Source organism: Canis aureus, chromosome 9 (genome assembly GCF_053574225.1).
Source record: "Canis aureus isolate CA01 chromosome 9, VMU_Caureus_v.1.0, whole genome shotgun sequence".
NCBI classification, from domain to species: Eukaryota; Metazoa; Chordata; class Mammalia; order Carnivora; family Canidae; genus Canis; species Canis aureus.
The window spans coordinates 18,353,983-18,370,111 of record NC_135619.1 but is presented as its reverse complement, the minus strand read 5'-3'; the positions used below and the strand labels follow the sequence as shown (position 1 = coordinate 18,370,111).

General features: G+C 40.5%; 2 long non-coding RNA genes across 4 annotated transcripts in view; one reads left to right on the top strand and one right to left on the bottom strand.

The window, feature by feature from the left end:
• Positions 1-3,647, top strand: part of LOC144320467 (uncharacterized) — a 23,944-nt gene extending 20,297 nt beyond the window's left edge. The window contains exons 2-3 of one of the 2 annotated variants that reach the window (XR_013386040.1): positions 2,503-2,591; positions 3,087-3,647. This is a non-coding gene — a long non-coding RNA (uncharacterized LOC144320467). Of the gene's footprint in view, positions 1-2,502; positions 2,784-3,086 lie in introns of both variants that reach the window. The other variant, XR_013386041.1, reaches the window with a different exon arrangement.
• LOC144320469 (uncharacterized) lies at positions 604-16,129 on the bottom strand. Of its 2 annotated transcripts, XR_013386044.1 has the most exons (3): positions 16,069-16,129; positions 4,240-4,380; positions 604-3,493 (listed from the first exon to the last, which is right to left on the bottom strand). It is a non-coding gene; the product is annotated as an uncharacterized LOC144320469 (long non-coding RNA). The 2 variants fall into 2 exon arrangements; XR_013386043.1 differs by having other exon boundaries at positions 604-4,380.

Here is a 16,129-nt window from a genome sequence, read left to right as displayed (position 1 = left end):
CATATTTGTATTGGCAATCCAAATTTAATGACTTCTTTCAGTAAAATTAAAGTGCCTCACAAATAACATCTTATGCATAAGGATTGCTTGTTCTTTGCCCATTTTTTCTCTTTTTTCAAAGAAACAGATTTTTAAAGTCTCTACTGAACCGTAATGTAAACCAGATGAAGCATGATTTCTCAGAAAAAAAATTTTTTTCTTTTGGATCATCTTAATTTTAGGTTACCGATGTAGTAAAAAATTTTTAAAAATCTATTTCTGGGACTGAGGGAGAAAATGTTCTCAAGTCTGGGGTAGCTTGGGCTGATTTGAACAAGGCTCTGTGTGTAGCTGAACCAGACTTTGGCTTATTAGGCATTTCATTAACACAACATCTTCTGTAAACTATGAATAAGAATAAACCATTTACAATAAGGAAAGCAAACAACGGAATGAATTTCCTCTGTTGGTGTTTTATAAGACTGTTAAACAGAAAATGGAGGGAAGAACTCTCTTTAGACGATATCACTTAATTAAGTAAAGCATCCTAATCAGAGTCCCCTCCAATTGTAATGACTGTAGGGAGTCAAGTACATTTCTGTCTATATTAGAGTATCTAACTGCAATGATTTATTGATATTTATTTTAGAAGTACAACACAAAAGCAATAAAACAGTAGAAGTAGGGAGAGAGGGAATATGTCATTGCTTACTGCAGGCACAACCAGAGCACTTCAACAAAATTCTTGATTTTCTTGTGGGAGGTTTGCTTTTCTAAAATCAGAGCACACCTTTAGATGAGAATCTAAAGGTTCTTTTATCGCATTTGACTTTTCCAAATATTCGCTGTGACGTTTCTTTGTCCATTGGGTGAATCATTGATTTACTTTCTTCACTGCTAGAATCACCGCAAATGAGTAGATGAGCACCTGCTGTTTTCTGCAGTGACATTACTAGATGCATTCTACACTGATTTGAGTCGTAAAGTACAGCTTCTTTGTATGGGAAAGAGATTTGAGGAAGGAGAGTAAATATACTGTATAGGCAGACAGACATTGGCTGCCCTCCAAGCTGCACACAGCATAAACCTGTTTATCTGCCACATTTCACAAATCTCAAAAACATGTGAATAAATCAGACAAGCAACTGGATAAGTGATTCACACTAGGGAATCTAACCAATATTCTGATGAGAGGGTACTATGATGCTAAGACATTGAGGCAAACAGATATGTATTGTAGAAACTGAACAAAATAAAACTGATTAGTGGTTCAAAGGAGAAAATATTCTATACCAAAATGAATTTGAAGAGGTAACCCAACCCTGTGGACTTTCGTTGGGTATTTATGTGCAAGTTATCTGGAGAACTGAGTTCAAAAATATACTTTCACCCATACCATTCCAATAACTGGGACCAATTGCACTTGAACTTCAAGTTAGTTACCAAGATAATTTATTTCTGGATACTTGGATCTGAAAATTGGAGGCTAGTGCCTTAAAACCCCCAATTATACCAACGCCTTATTTGAAATTAAATTACCAAACATGCTTAGAACCTATTCACTTGGTGAACACAAACTTTTTTTCAGAAGTTACATTCTAGGACACCTGGGTGGCTCAGTGGTTGAGCATCTGCTTTTCTTTGGCTCGGGGTGTGATGCTGGGGTCCCAGGATCCAGTCCCGCATTGGGCTCCCCGCAGGGAGCCTACTTCTCCCTCTGCCTGTGTCTCTGCCTCTCTCTGTGTGTCTCTCATGAATAAATAATAAAATCTTTTTTAAAAAAAGAAAGTTACATTCTTATAACTGAAGACAAATTGCTTGGCAATAAGTGAGTTAGGCAAGCAAAGGTATAATTATTGTTATATTACTACTTTACTTTTCTCTTAATTTCTGTTACTTCTAACTCATCTGCTGATCTTTTTAAACAGTTATTGTACCTTAGCATTTAGTTGTAAATGGAAGTCCTCAAAAGTTTGGGGGCTAACCTCAAAAGTATGCTTTGGTGAAGATCTCTTATTTCTGAATTTCAAGTTTGGATTATTTCCCTAAAGTCGACCTGGTTATAGTCACAGCAAGATGAATTATCCATTTGCTTGGTATATCTATTGGCTTCTGGTATAGACCTGCCACCTTATTGCCAAGAAAATGTAGTTTTCTCTACATCTGCAAGCACAAAATACTATTCCAGAGTGAAGAGGAACCATATGAGGCATTTAAATTAACACTGCACACTCCACAACTTTTTTTTTCCTGCATTGCAGAAAGAAAGGCAAATTGCTAAAACTTTTTAGCCCTGCAAAATTTTGTTAGATTAGTAATTTCAGACATCATCATCTTAGCAACAGGAAGTCATGGACAAGGTAGGTGGCCTGGAAATTGATCTTCCAAATGAAATTTAGGCACATTTAACATTCTTGGTTAAGGCCTTGCCTGAAGAGAACCCGTTTAAGTCTACTGCCAATTGTATCTATCAATGTGTTTTCTTGCCTTGATGTTTTGTCATCTTCTTGCTTCTTGTCTCAGGTTCTGTTTCTTCAGGATCAGAGAGAGACTGATTGAATGGCTCCAATTATCAGGATTTGAAAACCTAATATCAGAATCCACCACTGTGTGTAAGTCAGCCCTGAGCAGTCTCTTCTTTAGCAACAGGACACTTGCACAATATGGGAGCATCTTTTCTTCTTCACTTGTCCCTGACCTTGTAAAATATGATACAAAGTTTGTCATGATTTTTAAGTCTCATGCATGGAAAATCTTGCTGAAAAGATACGAACTAAAATGCATTCCTTAAAAGATGTGTGCAGGTAAGTGTCAAGTGGAAGTCTGTGGGTAGTCAAGATCAACCCCATCAACAGTCTGAAGGCTAAACACATTGATTTTTATAATCCCAGGAAATTTTATCCAGTTTTCTCAATGTGTTGAACTTTGAATTTATGTCCACAAAGCTGAAGTTGGTTCTGTGAACCCCAATTAAGGTCAACCATAGCTCTTTACTCAGCCATAAAGAACTCTTTGGAAGATTTTTATTTTTATTTGTAGTCTTATGGTTTTATTAACCCAAATATGACATGCACATAAGCTGTCTATTCATTTTCTTTGCTGCACAGCCTGGCATTGGGATTGGTGACTGTGATGGCCAGCCAGGCTGCTCTTTCCACGGTGGCTTTGTGGTTCTTGGAAGAGACATTATGAGCAATCTCGGCACAGTAAGATCTGTTGCACATCAGCAGCACTTCAAGCTCCTTGACGTTGTGGACTAGGAACTTCCAGAAGCTACTGGGCAGTGTGCACTTTGTTTTCTTGTTGCTCCTGTAAGCAATGTTGGTGGGCATCAAGATCTGTTCCTTGAATCTTCTGTTGTACCCTATTGTCAGTGCCTCTGCAGTTCCACCAGTTGCACTGATTTTGACATACTGGTCTTTTTAACAATCTTGGACTTCACCAGAGGTCTGAGGGCAGCCGTCATGCCAAGTAGGAGATGACTGCCACCTCCACAGGCAGCGTCAAGGGGCAGCTGGAGAATTTTTACTGTAATGGTTATTCTGCGTCAAAAATGATCACTAAGCCCTAAAATCTATGCACCATAGGAAGCTAAGAATTAATAGGTTGGCTATAACTGAACGTTTTAATTATAAAATCAAAACAGCATATAAAGTTTAAAAATTTTACTCTCTTTTCTCCTAGCCCCCGCCATCCCATTCTCCAGGAGTAACCATTAATAAGTCTCTCATATATTTTAATAGACTTTTTAGATTTTTTAAAAAAATAATTTCCACAACCAATGGTTGGGCGTGAACTCACAACCCTGAGATCAATAGTCACACGCTTTACCGACTAAGCCAGCCAGATGCCTTAATTGATAGACTTAAAATTCATATACAAGCATACATTATTTTAAGTCACAAATAAAATCATATAATATATTTACTATTCTGAATTTGCTTTTTATTCATTTAGCAATGTATTTTGGCTATCATTCCATTCCCTACACATGGGTCTACTTCATTCTTCTACCAGCTGCACAGATATCAAATAATATGCTATTATGGATATAACCATTCCCATATTGATGGATACTTGTTATTTTTTTAGTCTTGTTTTTTCAAATAATACTTCAGCAAACATATGCATATTTTTGTGTGCTTTTATAAGTGTATTTGTAGAATTAATTGCCCAAAGGAAAATGCTATATAAAAACACACAAGTTTTGAATGATATTGCCACCTTATTGATACAACCAAAGAGGTTGCATCAATTTACCTTTCACTGGAAGTTTTTGAGAGGCAGGGATTTTTAAAAAGGGCTTCACTGAGTTCCACGTGTTACATATCTGCCCTCCATTCCATCTCTTCAAACTTGACTAAAAATGGTTGAAGAGCAGCTGGGATGGTTCATGATGACCTAATGGAAAGAGAACACTCCTGTGACATCTGTGCTGGGACAGCAGTGAGGGCTGAGGAGGGGACAGCACAGGAACACTGGGGGTAAGAGCTGGGAAGTATGGCTGCCATGGGTTTAGGAATGGTCTGAGTTCTCACCACGTCTCTTTGCTATCAGCCTTCCTGACAAGTGTGGGGGCTGCCGAGCAGAATCAGGAGCCAGTCACACGATTGTCATAAAAATGGAGAAGAAGGTAAAATGGGACCATGTCACATATACACATTCACATACGCACACACACGCACACACACACACATACAGTCTCCCTCTCTGCTCAAATTCACATTCGGGTATGCATCTACCTTTACACCCTGTCTTGGCCAGGCTGCTAGCGAAGTACTGTTCTCTGACCTTCCCAGCTCATCTTTACCAGGCAGGAGTCCTCCAGGTTTTCTCCCTATTTTACCAGTCAGCTTCTCTGAGTGTGAATAACCCAGAAAATACACCTGACATTGTCCTAGTTCCTGGATTTGATGAGACATCCTCATCCTTGAAACCTCCACTCCTTATTTAGTATTTTCATTTGGCCTGGCATTTTATGTCCCATTTTCATCCTTAAATAGAAACTTAGAAGTGCCTCTTGATCTATACCCTAGATCTCAGCCTTTTAAGTTGAGGGGTTACTTTAATGTTCTCAAGGTTATAGTTACACTAGGAAGTTTATTTTGTATTCAGTATTAACATGCTAGGTACTGTGGTAGGGACTGTGGATGCAAAGATGAATGAGACAAAGTTCTGCCTTCTAGAAGCTCATAAAATACTGAGAAGACAGGCAGCACTAACTAAAACACAGGCCATTCTTTGATAAGTGTTAAAACAGAGGTATTTGATCAAAATTCTATGAAGTCCCACTTCTGGAAATGTATCCTACACATTCATACATACTTGTGCATGTACAAAAGGACACACAGACCAGAGTCATTCACTGCAGCTTTGTTTGTGATGGTAAGAGTTAAAAAACATCCTGAATGTCTACCAACAAGGACACTCTATGTGGTTTAATAAATGCTCTCTATATACTGATATGGAGTAATCTTCAGGATATCTTTTTATATGAAAAAAAGAAAACTCCAGAATATGTGGAATATATGTTGCCTTCCATATAAGAAATGTAGAAATATAGGAATATGTATTAATGTTCGCTTTATATGCATGAAAACATTGGGAAATCCCTTAAGAAACCAATGCAAGTGCTAATCTATGGGGTGGGGGTGGGCATCAGGGATTAGTGGGGTGGATGGGAAAAAAGGGTGAAACATTCTCAATGTGTACCTTTTTATGTTAATTTAATACATGTGAATGTATTATTTAAAAATCATATTAAATAAACTTAAGTCATAACATAAAATTCCCCCTCTCTACACTTTGCATTCTCTGAGGTATTTACTCAAGCTCAGCTATTTCTATGTGGGATAAAGAACATTACATGGGACTGGACAAGGAGGCTCTGAACAGGAGAAAGAAGGCTTCTTAGAGACTACCAGATTTTTCTTACCACAATCTTAGACCCAATCTCTCATGAAAATGATTTGGAGCAGAGCTAGGAGGAAGAATACCGTTCTCCACAAATTTCTCAGAGATGGAATATCTTAGAAACAGGACCTATGCCAGACACAGGAACAGTTTAAAAAGTAGATTTCATTCTTTAAACTTCCCCAGATAAGGCTCCTCTGAGTGGCCCCCTCTGGTTTCGCATGAGAGCTTTGTAGGAAGGGCATGAGTTGCCCATACCTTCAGTTGATCTGCTTAAGTCATGAAACTGAGCAAAGTGAACATTTTCTTCTATAAGCTTTAAATAAAGGAGTTATGCTGAGTTATAAATAAGAGAGATCGGCTCCTTGCCAGACAAATGATACTTTTCTTTGATGAGGCTGTGGCTCTGTGAATTCTCCAGAACACCACCTTCAGGTGATGTGGAGAAAGACAGTGGGGTAGGATTAGATTAAAAAAAAAATTATTTATTTATGCATGAAAGACACAGAGAGAGAGAGAGAAAGAGAGAGGCAGAGACACAGGCAGAGGGAGAAGCAGGCTCCATGCAGGGAGCCTGACATGGGACTCCATCCCGGGTCCCCAGGATCACACCTTGGGCCAAAGGCAGTGCCAAACCGCTGAGCCACAGGGACTGCCTGGGTAGGATTAGATTTTGAGAATTCTCCAGTCACTGCTGTGAACTGAGACTGAGATTATGAAAGAAGGAGGTAGAGAATAAATAACTTGGGAGAAAAATGATGATTTCATAATTATAAAAGATGATGTCAGAAATTTGTGGGAGAGTGAACTAATCATTACACAAGCTACCCGGTGACAAAAAAGGCCACTGGTGTTGAGGAGGAACTTTACTTCCCTATACCTACCTTTCTGCACTGATTCTCCTCACTACTGCTACTGTTACTGCCCCTGCCTTTTCAGCTCACTGTGGCTAGGTTTGTTCCTAAGACTACACCCAAGTGAAAACCTCTGGTTCCCCAGGAAACTGGCGGTGAGTGTGGCACGGAGGTGGATGAACATGAAGGCAGATGACTCACCACCTTCCTTTCGCCAGTTTCTTTAATTGTGCCCCCCATCCCCCCAGATACCATTTACTCTTTCAGCAGGTTCAAATCAGTCCTCTGGAAAGGGTCTGAAAAGTTTGGATTTAGATTTTGAACATGTGAACATGTTAACAAAGCTAGTGCCAGTGATCAGGGCCACTTGTTACATCGCAGCAGTAAAAGGCATTCAGGTGAGAGACAATAGTGATGATAGGTATTTAGCCCAAATGTACATCAGTTGTAACTTTTTCAATGTATTTCTTTTAGCAGCTAATTGAAATACTTTGTCTGTGAAAGTTTTGACACAACAAACATACATGTAACAACACGGAGAAATTAATTAATTAATTAATTAATTAATTTTTTAACATGGAGAAATTTAAATAAGACATACATCTTAACAAAACGATGGCTTTATTTGTACTCCTTTTGTAATTTTAACTAAATATTGCAGAGAGTAGTCCTTATTTTAAATACTAAGTATAGGGCCATTTATTATCTACAATGTGAAAATATTTCAGGGGTCTTGTGATTAACGCCATAGTATTTAGGCACAGTTTATAGAGACTTCCAAGCAAAGACAAGAGGCCTGAGCGGATGGTGAGACACCTGACAAAGATCTACATGTACAACCTGGGACTGAATCCAGACTTGCTCAGATAAGCCCAGGTCTAGCTCCTGCCTTATCAAGAATGTCCCTAAGCCAACATTCTCTGCATCTGGCCCAAAGCTGCCTTATGCACTAACCTCCAGGACAAGGTTGCCAGAGAAAATACAGGATGCTCGGTTAAATTTAATTTCAGATAAGCAAAGATAATTTGTAGTATAAATATGTCCCAAATATTGCATGCAACATACTTAGGCAGACATATTCCCTAGCTCTTCTGTGCTTATTCTCTGAGGCAAGATGCCTCACAGATTTAAAACCCTCAAGTCCAGAATTCCAATCTAGCCTCACAGTTTGATTCTCATTGGATACTGCCTCGCCCTCTATTGCTTAGGCTTGTTTTCTCCTAACAGAGCATTTTATTCATACTGCACATTTTCTTTTTTTTTTTTTTTAAAGATTTTATTTATTTGAGAGAGAGAGAGAGAGAGCATGAGTGGGCAGAGGGGCAGAAGGAGAGGTAGAAGCAGACTCCCTAGCTGAACAAGGAGCCCAATGCAGGACTCGATCCCAGGACCTTGAGATCATGACCTGAGCTGAAAGCAGATGCTTAACCTACTGAGCCACCCAGGTGCTCCTCATTCTGCACATTTTTAAATAATTTTAAACATCAGTAATTAAACATTAGCTGCCTGGAACAATTATAATTTTAGAGAAAATTCATGAGATTGAGCCTGGTGTCAGGCTCCACACTGACCCTGGACTCTGCTTAGGATACTTTCTCTCTGCCCTTCCCTTTCCTCACTCACATGTGTGTGATCTCCCTCTTAAAAAAAAATTTTTTTTTAAATAGTGGCCAACATGTAGAAAGGCACTACAGAAAAGTCAGTTGTCAGAGTATTTTAATTCAGATCCTAAATTTTTCATGAGAATTTATATACATAGGAGTACTGTTCTTTTTAAAAAGATATTTATTTATTCATGAGGGACACACACACAGAGAGAGAGAGAGAGAGGCAGAGAGACAGGCAGAGGGAGAAGCAGGCTCCATGCAGGGAGCCCGATGCGGGACTCAATCCCAGGACTCTGGGATCACAACTTGAGCCAAAGGCAGACACTCAACCCCTGAGCCACCCAGGTGCCCCAAGAATACTGTTCTTACACAGATTGGAAGATGAAAAAAAAAAAAACCCAAAAGCTAATCCAATTCCAAATTTTTAGAAGAAGGCTTACTCAAAGATTTGAGTCTAAAAATGGGATGCTGGGCTCCTGCCCTGAGCCTCTCTTTCTCTCTGTGTCTCTCACAAATAAATAAATAAAATCTTTTAAAAACAAACAAACAAACAAACAAATAAATAAAATGGGATGCTTAGAGTAGAACATTTATTTAAGATCACATTGAAAAATGGTTAACAGAAAGGCACACTGAGAAACATTGGTTTTAAAGCCTTTTACTTTTATTTTGGGTCAACACTCATTCAACAATGAGCCCATTTATTTTGTAAAAGCCTCAGACACATTATTTTTTTAAATTTTTATTTATTTATGATAGTCACACAGAGAGAGAGAGAGAGAGAGGCAGAGACACAGGCAGAGGGAGAAGCAGGCTCCATGCACCGGGAGCCCGATGTGGGATTCGATCCCGGGTCTCCAGGATCGCGCCCTGGGCCAAAGGCAGGCGCTAAACCACTGTGCCACCCAGGGATCCCCCTCAGACACATTATTTTTAAAAGTACTATTATTTATTACTACTACTACTACTACTACTACTACTACTACTATTATTATTATTAAACATAACGGCTGGGACTGTTCAATGCACAGAGAAGGCTTTCATGAGGTCCCAAGAATACCCATTTACTCAGAGATAAAGCAGAGGGAGCAAAAGAGATTTGACCAGAGCTCCTTTGATTCCATTTGAGCACTTCCATCCTCTGCTCAGTGAGAAAGGTGAAGGCTGCAGGAGGACTTAGCCATCAGGGCGCTGAATGTCAACTCTGATTGAAGAGTATTTATCCCTTTTTAATTTTACTTCACTTTTAAGCACACAACCAATACATGTGTGTTATAGAAAATAAGAGAATGTGGATGAGCAAAAAGGTGAATATAACAATCACCCCTAACTCTAGCCTCCAGAATTTTTAAAAAGATTTTTAATTTATTTATTCATGAGAGACACACAGAGAGAGGCAGAGACACAGGCAGAGGGAGAAGCAGCTCCCTGCAGGGAGAGCTAGCCAATATTGCTTTGGTAGCATCAGATGCTGAGAGAAAATGGTAAGGTATTCTCCTCTGCTGTACCACAGACCACTGAGCAGCACTGGCCCATCTGGTGCTCTGGGCTTTTGTTGGTATCACCCTGCATAATCTGGAGTGGTGGTGCCCAGGAGAGGGGTGGATGCCTTGCTGGTTGTGCAGAAGGCAGTTGTTCGGAGAGGCACAATGGTAGAGCCTTAGCAGGACCTAGCAGAGAGGCAGCAGTATTCTACTTTAGAGTAGATATGGTTGTACTTGTAAGATGCAAGTACATAAAAGCATAAAAATGGCATCTTCCACAAGAATTATAACCAAGCATATATGAGACACAATCCAAGACGTGTGTGTGTGTGTGTATGTGTGTGTGTGTGTGTGTGTGTGTGTGTGCAAGGCAAACTCTAGAGCAGGCTCCATTTTAGCCTTCACATCTATTTCCTTTTCCCTAAAACCAGTCCTAAAAGTTGTTATTAAAGTGATAAAATGATGGGTCTCTCCTGGCATTTGACTAAGCTACTCGTGGACCCAAAGCCTCCCTCAAGGTCTGTAATACTTGGATTGGATTCAGGCATCACCATTTCACATTCCAGAATTTCTGGGCTAATATTACTACTTATCTTGTATGGTTGTTAGGGGATTAAACAATATAATACTTGAAAAGAGCTTAGGACAGCACTGGGTACGGAGTAAACCCTCCTCAGTATCAACTCTAGTGTGACTGCTGTCTAAATTTGCCTTCCAAACAGGCCCCATTTGCTACCTAGTGGGTGGTGAGAGAGATTTAGGTTTCAGTTGTGACTCAACATTTACTAGCTTTATGTCCTTGGACAGATTAATTTCTTGATAATGTGAATTGTCCTTATGAATGGAGCACACTGTATGCCAGACATTGTACCATGGGCTGTAGACCCATGGATGAACAACCCCAACACCACCCTGCCTACAGAGCACTCAGTGCCTGGGGGTAGGATACAGGCAACTAAATAAGCAGAAACAAGCAAAAATAGTGGAGCTATAAGGATAGCACATGTATCCAGCTCCAGTTAGATCAATGGTTAATAGACTGATCAAATAAGAAAGTAGAGAGAACCACAAAAAATGTTACCTACATGTTTTAAATGTTCTATTTCAACATAAACAGATTCGAGGTTGCCAAGGAACAAAGGAGGGGAGGATGAGGAATGATTACTTAAAGGGTTCAGGGTGTTCTGGGGTGACGAGAAAGTTTTAAAACTAGAAAGAGGTGGTGATTGCATAACATTGTGAATGCACTAAATGCCACTGAGTTGTACACTTGAAAATGGTTAATTGTATGTTACGTGAAGTTTACTTTGATAAAATATTATATAAATGTACATCATTTTGTCAACCTTTTTGTGTATGGCTAAGGACTCTTTACATATGTGCCCATAACTGAAGCCCAGATCATCTTTCTGGTATAAATCACACCCAGAATAAATGTATTCTATGTTATTTCCAGCTTTAATCTATTTAAATTGGGTTAAGAATTTAGGTACCTACAAATCTTTCTCAGTAGAATCTGTTTAGATATCCGGGGTTTTTTCACATTTATAGCTTTTACATCCATGTGACAGTAATTTTTTAGGAGCTTATACTTAGGAGCCTGCATTAGTTTTCATAGAAATAATAACTTTCCTTCTGTACTCATATCTTATGAATTTATATAATATTTCATTGAATAACATAATTTTAATACCAAGTAAAACTGGTATAACAAAGCTTGCAACAAACATGTCTGACTCTAGTTAGGCACCTGGCTGAATTCACCTTGTGGGAGCATAAGTAAGGTGGATGTCCTAGAGTGTAGTTTACCACCTTTCAGCGGTGAGCTCAGGGGCTGGAGTCAGTAGGCTTTACTAAGGACATGATGAGTTGGTTGAGTGGAAGTCAGTTTTGAGAACATTTACAATATAATAAATGCCCCTAGAAGGATATTTAACCTGGATTTGGGGAAGTGATTACAGTTGAGACCTAAAGGTTTGGAAGGACTTGACCAGAAGAAAGATTGGAGGATAGCGTTTTAGGCACTGGAAACAGCCAGAGAGAAGAGAGACTCTATAATAGAAGGTCAGCAAGAAGCCTGGCAGGTTGTGATGTACGGAGGGGGGTGTGTTGAAAATGAAGCTTGAGGAGGATCTTGCAAGCCATAAAAAGAAAGACTTTATTTTAGGAATGGTAGAAATCCACGGAAAAATTTTAAGGAGATGACTGACATAATCAAACTGGCATTTTAGAAAGATCCTTTCCACTGCTTTCCAGAGGATAGATGAGAGGTGATGGGTGGTGGGGCAGTGGATGGCTGGGGACACTGGTGAGTGATGGTGGTGGTCTGAACTAAGTATAATGCTATAGGCAGTGAGGGAGAGCACACTGCAGGACGGAGGAAAAAACCTGGTTAAAACCCATCTGTTTCTGGCTTAGAGGTGGTGTCATTTACTGACATGGAATAAGAAGACTAGGTTTGGGAAAATGAGTGCAGCTTGGAACATACTGAGTTTCAGTTTTTGTTTGTTAAATATTATATTTATTTATTTATTTGGCAGAGAGAGAGAGAAAGAGAGAGAGAGAGAGAGAACGCACAAGTAGTGGGAGAGGGAGAAGTAGGCTCCCTGCTGAGCAGGGAGCCTGACAGAGGACTTGATCCCAGGACCCCGGGATCATGACCTGAGCAGAAGGCAGATGCTTAACTAACTGAGCTACTCTGGCCCCCTGAGTTTGATGTTTAAAGACACTATGGGGTGTCCATTTAAGTAGTTAGACATGTGACTCTAAAGCTGAATTTCAGTCATTAAATGTGGCCCAAACGTCGGATAAGGTAAGGAATGGAGATACGTAATTACTTTTAGAAATGAGGAGCACTCCAGTGACACTGGGGAAAGCAGTTTTAGAACGAAAGTGGGCATGGGTGCCAGATGCTAATGGGTTGAGGCATGTAGGGGAATGAGGAAATGAGTGTATGTAGTTGATCATTTGGAAAATTGGGGCTTTGAATGGGAGGGCAGCGTAGAGGAGTGTAGTAGCTGCAAGATAAGCAGGGGGTAAGAAGAACAGTCAGTGAGAAGGGCGAAGAGTGTAAATAAAAACAAGAGAGGGACTAGGAAAAAAAAAAAAAAGAGAGGGACTAGGAGAGGTTTAAATGGAGAGCGCATACTGGCAATGGGGTGCTGTAGTGAGAGGGTAGCACATAAGCCCATATTAAGCACCAAGCGCCAAGCGTGCGTGCAATGAGACTTGTACTTCCCCTATTCTCTATGCACTGGCTGCCCGCCCCCGCTTCTTTTATCTCATTTTGTTCTTATCCACAATGTGACATGGCCACTTTGGTTTGTGCCTTCTTGGTTGCATGCCTATAGTTTTAGAAGGCTTTCTATGTAATTCTGGATGAAGTTTAGGAACTAGGGTAGATTGGCCTTGTGTCTCACCTGTCCCCACTGCCCCCAGATGGACACAACGCATACAGTGAACTCCCATCTGGTTTATTCCTACCCTCACCTTCTCTGGCACATTCAGCTGCTCGGCAGAGGTGATGGGCTCCCGGCCACCTCCAAGTCATCCACGTCCTCACTGAGACTTCACTCCAACTATCCCAGCCTTCCTGTTTCTTTCACTCCTCAAAGATTCACTTCTGCTCACTGTGAACAGGCTCTCTTCTCCCAGTGGCCTTGTTTCAATGTTTATCTTTAATAGTGAAAAGTGATTCTCAACAAATCTTTGTTCATGCTGCTGACTTTTTCCAAACACCAGGCTTCTAGAAGTAAATATCGAAGGAGGAATAAGAAAGCTGGTTTCACATTCGGCACTGGAAGGGTACGGCTCTTTTCCCACCAGCACCGTACTCACTTTTCAAGTTCCGTTGGTATTATTACAAACAAGAAAGAGGCTCACTCCTTTGCTGCATTTTCTATGTGGCATCATGTCCTTCATCTTAAAAATATTAGCCACCTAACTGCTTACAGTGTTACACACTATTCGTAGAGAACTACGCAGATTTGACCACCACGTTCTAAAAGTTTATAGTCCAAGAAAGACATACCAATGCAGACATGCATGCTTCGGAGTCACCCGAAGCAGACATATGTTGGAACTAGCCCAGACAAGTCTAGGGCAATTACATTTAAAAGTCAGGACCAGGGATGCCTGGGTGGCTTAGCGGTTAAGCGTCTGCCTTCAGCCCAGGGCGTGATCCCGGAGACCTGGGATCGAGTCCCACATTGGGGTCCCTGCATGGAGCCTGCTCCTCCCTCTGCCTCTCTTGTGTCTCTGCCTCTCTCTGTGTGTGTCTCATGAATAAATAAATAAAATCTTTAAAAAAAAAGATCAGGATGAAAGTACACTTCTTATATAGACTGAGGAGGGAAGAGACCAGTGGACACCAGCTGGGACAGCCAGCCTTCACCTGGGCCAAATATAAAGAACAAGTATGGGATCTGCTCATTCCTTCTGAAGGTCTCTATCCTAACCAACTTTCTCCTCTCTTCCAGTGCTCAGTAACTTGTGGCTGCTCTCAGAAATGTACTGTATCACCATCTGCTTGGTTCTTTTACTTTCTACCCATCTTTCCCATATTACCTTCCTGTTCCCCAGCTCGGCCTCAGGTCCCGGACTATCCCTGCCCTTGATCAGTGGGGATGGTGGGTGGCACTGGTTTGAAGAACTCACCAGATCTCCTGGAGCTAGTAAACCTGGAGCTGTGTTTAGGAACACGGGCCCTGACCTGACTGTGGCCCTCCTAGACCTTGTCTGCTGCTCACCGGTCAGCATCATCTTCAGGTACTGCGCTCATCTAGCTGGGTCGCCTCCTACCACTCTCCACTGCAGCTGTCCCACCAGTGCCCACTTCCCTGACACCACAAGAAAGCCCATTGACATTCCAGGAATAAATCCATCCTTGGCTGCCTCATTCCCACCAAGGATAAAAAACATTAATAACTTATTATCTTTCATTTACTTTTTGACCCTTCCATTCCTGGCCATGAAAAGACACATGCTATAACTTATTCCTGAAAAGATCTGATGACACATGTGGACAAACATATTAGCACATTATCACTGGCATCCAGACTAATATTCCCTGTGTGCTCGGAACAGGCCTACAGGAGAGGGAAAAGCAAAAAACCTACCTGCTTCTTTCCAGGTCCAAGAATGGTGTTTGCCCAGCGGCATCCAGAAAGCCAGCTACAAAGGAGGATAGTCATCAGAAGTCAAGGGGTTGCCTTAAGAATATTCATTTAATATAAAGGCACCGACTTCAATCTTGGGCAGATTTGTGTCCTGCGGAGTATCTATTCCCTTTGACCAATATTCTTGTTCTTCTTGAGTCTGATCTTTATCTGTTTTATTGTGTTTCAGTTATGAGGGTAGTAGAAATGAATTTTTTAAAATGTAAATAGCTCCCCTTCCCCATATGAACCTAGATCTGAAAATAAGGTTTTTGATGATCTGGCTACTGCAGTCATCCATACTGACTCTTTTACCACTGACTGAGAGTTAATTATCATCAAATATCCATCCACTGAGGGTGAGTTACAGGTTACAGGTTATGGCAGGTGTTTGGGGAATAACACTAATGCAATTTATTTTACTGTTCACTCATGTCAGAGTAATCAGCTAATAAAACAAGGATTACAGATTAATACTTTTAACATTTTTGTTTGGGGGGCACCTGGGTAGCTCAGTTGGTTAAGTGTTGGATTCTTGGATTTGGCTCAGGTCATGATCTCAGGATTGTGAGATGGAGCCCTGTGTGGGGCTCTATGCTCAGTGTAGAGTCTGCTTGGGATTCTTTCCCTCTCCCTCTCCTTCTGCTTCTCCTCTTGCTTAAACTTGCTCTCTTTTTCTCTGTCAAATAAATAAATAAAGTCTTAAAAATTTTTTGTTTGTAAGTCCCCTGTCCCATCCACATTAGATTTAAATATTTTTTCAAGTTAAATTTACTAGTTATATTTCCTGTACATGAATCACATAATTATGTCCTTTGCCCACTTACCCACTGAGGTATTGGTAATATTCATAAATATGTTTGAAGAAGATTATCACCTTAAAGTGGGACTACAAACCCTGATTTTCCCTTAGGGTTCCATTTCCCACTATCCTTGACTGATGTCTGAGAAGTTTATGGCTTACTCCATTCATACCTAAGTTGGTATCCACATTCACTCATTCACTCACTCATTTATCCATTCATTCACACATTTATTCATTCATGTATTTGTTATACGTGGCACACAGACTCACATATAGCCTCCAATGAGTCCTGCTTTCTGGTGTTCACCCATGAGTGTGGGCAGGACCTATG